This window comes from Camelus ferus, chromosome 27 (assembly GCF_009834535.1).
Source record: "Camelus ferus isolate YT-003-E chromosome 27, BCGSAC_Cfer_1.0, whole genome shotgun sequence".
NCBI lineage: Eukaryota > Metazoa > Chordata > Mammalia > Artiodactyla > Camelidae > Camelus > Camelus ferus.
In genome coordinates, this window is record NC_045722.1 from 1,144,144 (window position 1) to 1,150,825 (window position 6,682).

Below are 6,682 nucleotides of genomic sequence, written 5' to 3' on the forward strand. Positions count from 1 at the left end.
CCTGGCTGCAGCAGGGTCCCGGCGGCTGCTCCTGCTCTGCGCTGAGCTTTCCCCCTCCCACTCTCCTTACCAGGCGGCTGGCCACCCCCTTCCCCGCCTGCCACACAGCTGTTTTGCCAACATCGGGCCTGATTATCTTTCAAGTGGCTTCTTGGAGCAGATGTTCCCGGCTCCTCCCCGCATGGAAAACAAACAGGCGCTGTGTTGTCATTCGCTCTCCGGGGAAATCCCTCCGCTGCTGCAGCTCCTCCGTGAGAGGCTCGGGGAGGGCCGTGACGTCTCTCTGTGCTGCTCCTGGCCAGGAGTGTGCCCCCCAGATCTTCTGAGGGTGTGTGGCCGCTGGGGGTGCGGGCTGGGGAGGCACACTTGTAACAGAATGAAATTCCCACCTGGGGGAAGCCAGGGTGGGCCTTGCTCCTGTCACTACCTCCTAATATTAAAAAACAATTGTTTCATTGCAGCAGCCAGTTGACAATGTTGTGTAAATCTCTGGTGCACAGCGTCATGTTTCAGTCACACACACACACACAAGTATTCGTTTTCATGTTCTTCTTCATGATAGGTCACCACAAGACGGTAAATACAGTTCCCTGCACTGTACAGAAGAAGCTTGTTTATCTCACTACCTCCTAATATTATTTAATCTTTTGAAAAACAGGCATCTCACCAACTGAAACATTGCCCAAGGATTTGTCCCCAGCTGAAAATCTCTTTTTGACTCCAGTAGCCCCACCGACAAGAAAATGTGGCTGGCTTGCTTTTGGAGGTTCGCGTTATGAAAGCCGTAGGTTTTTGGTTTCCGTTCGGTGACTGTGAAGTTGACTGTGTCTTTTAAAAGTTGCCCACGTCATCACCTCTTTTTAAAAAAATTTTTAATAACAACTTTATTTGCCTGGGGAGGGAGGTGGGACAGGAGGGACGTCCTCAGCAGTGTGGTGTCCTGGGAGGATGCTGAGCCGGCGGTGGGGAGGCGGGAAAGGAAGCCCCCAGGACGGGCAGAGAACGCCCCGCCTCCAGCTTGCCCACTGCCCTCGGCCAGAGGGCTCTGGGGGTTGTTGCCAGAGGGGAGAAGACTGTGTGTGAAATGTGTCTGAGGGTCTGTCCCCAGGTGTTGCACTGACCTGGATAATTGATCTTTCTTGTTGTCCATTCCGCTCCCCGCTGTGCTGTTGGGATGTCCCCCCGGTGTCCACTCCACTCTGGCCTGGTCCAGCCCCCCCCACCAAGCGTGCCGCACCCCACAGGCGCTCTCCCGGCTCGTCCCGGTACGCAGTCGGGCCCGGCTGACCGCCTGGTCCTGCCGCCCTCTCCTCTCTTGGCCTCGGAGACACCATCCTCTCCCGATTTTCCTCCTGTTTCTCTGGCTACTCCCTCCCTGTCTCCTTTACTGGCTTTTCCTTCCCCAGGAGCAAAATGTACTCATTTCTCAGCGAGGGGGCTCTGCCCTCCTCTATTGTCTCCCAGCACAGTGTTTCATCCAAACTCTCCGGGGCGACTGCTAACCAGGCAGACGCCTGTAGAGATCCCTTTCAGTGGCCTGGAGTCCCGGAAATTTGCATGTTCAACAGGCACCCCGAGGGATTCCGACGCAAGCAGGCCGTGGAACACGCTTTGATGACGTTCTGCACTGCATGACTGCATATGTGATTCATCCAATCCCAGGACATTGCGTGGTATTTATATGCTGACAACGCCTCGATTTATGCCTCCAGCTCAGACCCCCCTCAGAGCTCCAGGCTTCTATCTCCAGATCCACTCAACATCTCTATTTGGACATGACCCAAGCGTCTGAACCACAGGATTTCCAAAAGGAAACTTGATCCCCCCCAGCCCCCCAAACCATCAGTCCTTAGCTCCATCTCAGGAAAGAGGAAGGCCAACCCTCAGGAGCGACGCCAGGGAGCACTTCTGCCAGCTCCCTGCCCAGGACGCTGGCAAATCCCTCGGCTGTGTTCACGGCTCTTGGTCCAGTTGGCCGCACCTCTCCCCTCCTGGTGCCACGGCTGCTCTGCCCGGCCGCCTACACCACCACCTGGTCAACCACAGTGGATGCCTCAGTGTCCTCCCCACCTCAGTTCATTCCTTCACTGCAGCCAAGGAGGAAGCAGGAAGCACACCTAGTTACTGCTGCCCCCTGCCGCGGCTTCCCCGCGCACTTAGAAGAAATCTGAGCTCTCCCAGCCCCTCTGAGCTCTGGCCCCGCCTCCTCTCCCCACCTCCCCTGCCGCTCAAGGCCTTGCTTCCTGGTCTCTGTCCCCCCTGAACTGCTCTCAGTTCCCTGAACATATCGAGGACCCTCCTCCTCAGGGCTTCTGTGCCTGCTATTCCCTCTGCCTAGAACGCCCTTCCCTCGTCCTTCAGGTGTCTCTGGCTCCTCCTCGTTTTTCAGGTCTTAGCTCTCCTGACCTTCTTATTATTAGTGTTGTCACCTGCGTCCTGTTAATCCTGATCACGGCCACCTGTCCTTTCTGTCATGGTGTTTCATGGATGCTTACCACTAGTCAATAATGGTGCATTTATTAACATTTTCGGTCCCTTCCACCAGACAGTATATGCAGGCTGAGGGCAGGCGGAGGGTGCTGGCTGTTGAGAGACAAAGGGGCAAAAGAGAGCTGCTTTGAGCTTAAGGAGACTAGATGCACTGTCGACACCTGTCCACCAGCGACGGATGGCGGCTCCCTTGCACCCGTCGTAACAGCACTCAGGGCAGGGCTGGGAAGGCACCGCGGGCTGGGAGCCAGTGCAGAAGGGCCTGAAGGAGTGGCAGGTGGGTGACCTTCCCAGTGCAGACCCGGCAGGGGGGTGCCGGGGCCGAGCTGGGGGAACTGACACCAGACCTCCAAGCACACTCAGAATCAGAGAGTCAGGAGACCACGGAGGAGGCTGCCAAAAAGAATTTGTCTCCGAAGTGGAGCTTGGGGAATAGCACTAATATTTTCGGAAATTGAAACTCCAACCGTGAAATTGCCTATCATTTATCATACGTGGTCTCTCAAAGGGGAAACGGAAACGCATTTAGTCTTACTGCTTTTTAAACACATGATTGCTGAGCAGAGCCATCCAGGCTGCGGTTGAAGAGATGATGTGTCTGGAAGGGTCTGGCCAGCAGGCCCCTGCAACCTCATGCAGGGCCGCTCTCTGCAGACTCCCCTGTGGCAGGAGGCCTGAGCCACGCACGGCGAGGGTCCAGCCCCCGTGCGCCGAGGCAGCTGGCTGTGGCGCACGTGCTGGTGTGTGGAGGAGCCTCCCAGTCTCCTCAGACCTTCCCCAGCCCCCTCTTCATGCCCCCTCATCATCTCACCGGTAAAGGCTTGAATACTTTTAGTTCCAAGCTTCCCTTTGAAAGGGACCCATGTTGGCTTTGACTTCTGCCGGCATGCTGGTGATGACCACATCTCTCTCTCCCTTAGACCTACGGGGGGTTTATGTGGGACGTGGAAGAGGGGACAGCCTCCCCTTGGGAGGTCGCAGGAAGTGGTGTGTCAGGCACCAGCCAGGTGTCAATCAAAGCAAGACATTCAGGGAAGACATTGGGGAAATGGGCCCTGAGTTCCTGGAGCAGAGAGGGTGGTGCTCCTAGGGGCTGGATGCCCTGGTCTCAGCGGGAGGCTTCCGTCTGCTCCAGGAGAGAATGCACCGGCCCCACGGGCCTCTAGCTTCTGGTTCCGCAGCAGCAAAATGGCAGCACTTGCTGGTGGATGACGAGGATGCTCCGGGGTGAGCATGTGGGCCCTGCTCGGCCAGCAGCTCTGACGGCCTGGAGCGTCCAGCCAGGCGAGCCCGGCAGTGGGAGGGGTGGGGGGTGGTCCCACTTGCCGTGGAGGCCCTGCCCTCCGCGCCGTCCAGATTTTGCAGGTAGGAGCTGAGACGCACTTTGAGGACGACTGACACAGGAAGCATGGTGGCTGGGCAGGCGCTGGCCACACAGGTATGATTGTGACACACTTGGAGGATGCAGCCCTGGGCGGGCGGGCGCGGGTGGGGGCAGGCCCGTCAGTGGCAGGGCAGGGGGCTTCACCTCGCCATGGGAAGAAAGCTCAGGGCACAAGCCCAGGTGGGCGAGAACGTTTGCGTTCCTTCAAAGTAATTTCTGACTCTGAGTCTCTGTCCCCTCGAGGTGGGAGAAATTCAGCCTGGTGGCACTTGTTTCCGTGAAGATGCCCAGTGCCTGGCACTTACAGTCCCTCCCTGCAGATTCCAACTGTGGTGCCCGCGGCTCCCGTGTGCCTCCCTTACCTGCCCATTTTGCAGATGAGCTGGTGGAGACCCAGAGGGGCCTAAAGCTGCTTAGCTCTGAAATAATGGCTCCTCCACCAGTGCTTCTAACCTGAGGCCAGGTCACTAGGGGACAGAGGACAAGGCCACTTGCAGTCGGGAAGGGTGTGGGGCTGGGGGCAGGGGAGGGCGTGCCTGAGGCCGAGGAGAGAGAAGGGCTTTTTGGAGGAACAGGATCTGACCAGGACCTGGGAGGCTGGGCTGGACCTGGAGAGGTGAGAGGACAGGGCTCTCGGGGGGAGGGGACACGGGACAGAGGCTTGAGGATGAGCTCCCAGGTCACAGAATGAACTGTTTAACTTGGCCACGTGTGTGTAGCTGGGCTTCGGTGGCCCTGCGGCTGGTGCCAGCCCAGCTAGCATCGTTAGGCTCTGAGCTTGTTGACTGGAGGGAGAAGGGCCCTCCATCGGGGCTGCCCTGGTGCCCTGCACCGCGCAGCTGGGCTCACCCCATCTCACCAGCCCTGAGGGGTGGAGGCTGTTGGCTCCGCTGTGCAAATAAGGAAAACTAAGGATCAGCCAGAGGCCTTAGGAGTCAGCCTGTGCCTCCCGGCACTCACATGGCTGCGGACAGCGCTGGGAACACAGGCTGTGCACCTGGCTGGGCACCACAGAGGGCAGAGGGCGCCTGGATCCCGAGGGACTTCCCCGGGAGATGGGCTGGCGCCTGAGTCTTCTCGGAGGCCGTCCTGCAGGGCAGTGGGAAGGGCTGAGAAGGCAGCTCTGCCCCTCACTGCTGGACCGCTCGGACCCATCGGTTCCCTCTCCGCTGCCCCCACCCCGCGTCTCTAGCAGGAAAGGCTCGGCCAAACCGCCTCCGCGTCCTTTCGTGGCTGTAGCCTGTCCGCTCATGCCTCTCTTGCCTCCAGCAGGCTTGAGGCTGAGACTTTGGCTCGTCTTTGCCTCACTGACCCTCTCCCAGCCGTGGGTTAGACGCTTTGCACATCCTCTCCCGCTTAAACACATCAGGATCTGAAACTGGGCTCAACACAGTCCCACACAAGTGGGTTTGTCTTAAATGAGCTCACCCGTCAGTTTCAGCCCCGCCCCTTGGGAGCCTTATGGGTCTGACTTCCCCACTGAAAGCAGACATGCACCCAACACACAGCTGACGGACCCACCGGGGCTCTGATGATGCGAGCTGCCATGGATGGAGGGCCCGCGGTGTGCAGACACGCCGGGAACGACATCCATGTGTGATTTCCCATCCTTACGCTCTCCCTGCCCGGAACGGAGTTGTGCATCCGTGCTACAGACGAAGACTCTGCGGCCCAGAGAGGTTAAGTGACTTAACGTAGCTCTCACAGCTTGTGAGAGGCAGGGCTGGGATTAGAATCCAGAACTTGGGACTTCAATGCCTGGCCTCATGCTGCATGGCATGTCACCGAGATGCCGGTGCTGGTGGGGCCCCAGGATGCAGAGACGTTACATTAGTGCCCCTGCCCGAAGAGCGCTCCCCACAGCTCCTCCTTCTCCAGGCTGGGGCCTCTGCAATCCGGAGACACACACCCACCGCCAGGGGCCACCGCCCGGAAAGGACAATCGGACCCCTGGGTGGTCTCTCCATGATGCTGGTGGGCGGGTACCCCCTCTCTGGCTGAGGCAGCGGCCGTCTCCAGGCAGCAACAGGATGAGTAACTGATGGTGATTAGCTAAATCATAACATGCATACGTGACGAACCAACTGGTGCCAGGCCGTGCTGAGCGGCAGCGGGCGCCCCCACCCCCGGCGCAGAGAAGCCACCGCAGGCTGCCTCCCGTGCTATCTGGCACGTCAAGTGTGGGACAATGAATACAGACTGACCTTATTACAGCAGCCGGCTGCTGGTGGCAGGCGCAGCCAGGCATCCTCTGCACAAATTAAAGGTGTCAGCGTGTAATTTACGGTTCGTGGTGCGGAGGGGGCAGGGGGGCACCGAGGCAGGTAGCAAGTAAGTGGGCCGGCGTCGGGCGGGCACCAGGGGCCACGTGCGGGTGCCGGGCGGTGCAGCCACGTGTCATTTCACCCCTCTTGGCACGTTCTCAGCTTTCCTTTGCTCAAGGGAGCAGCCCCTCTCCTGAGCTCTCCCGCCACGGTCGGCGTGCGTGTGTGCGCGTAACCTTTCAGCTAAATTGCCGGTTTTACCCGAAGAGCGTGAAGTCGCCGTGCTAATTTATGGCTCAGCGGATGAAGCTGCGGTGTGCGGCCTATCTGGGAGGCCCGGGACACGGCGACGCTCTGCTAGCGCACCCAGAGCAGCCTGACACCTCGGGCTGGGCCTGTGATTAACGTCGCAGTCTTCCCCCCGAGCCCGCCCCTTCCCTTCCCCGACACGGAGGACAGATTAAACTCTAAGTAATAGATCTCGGTTTTCCCGCCACCCCACTGATGCTCACCGCACACAGTGTGACACAGAGAGTAAGTTACA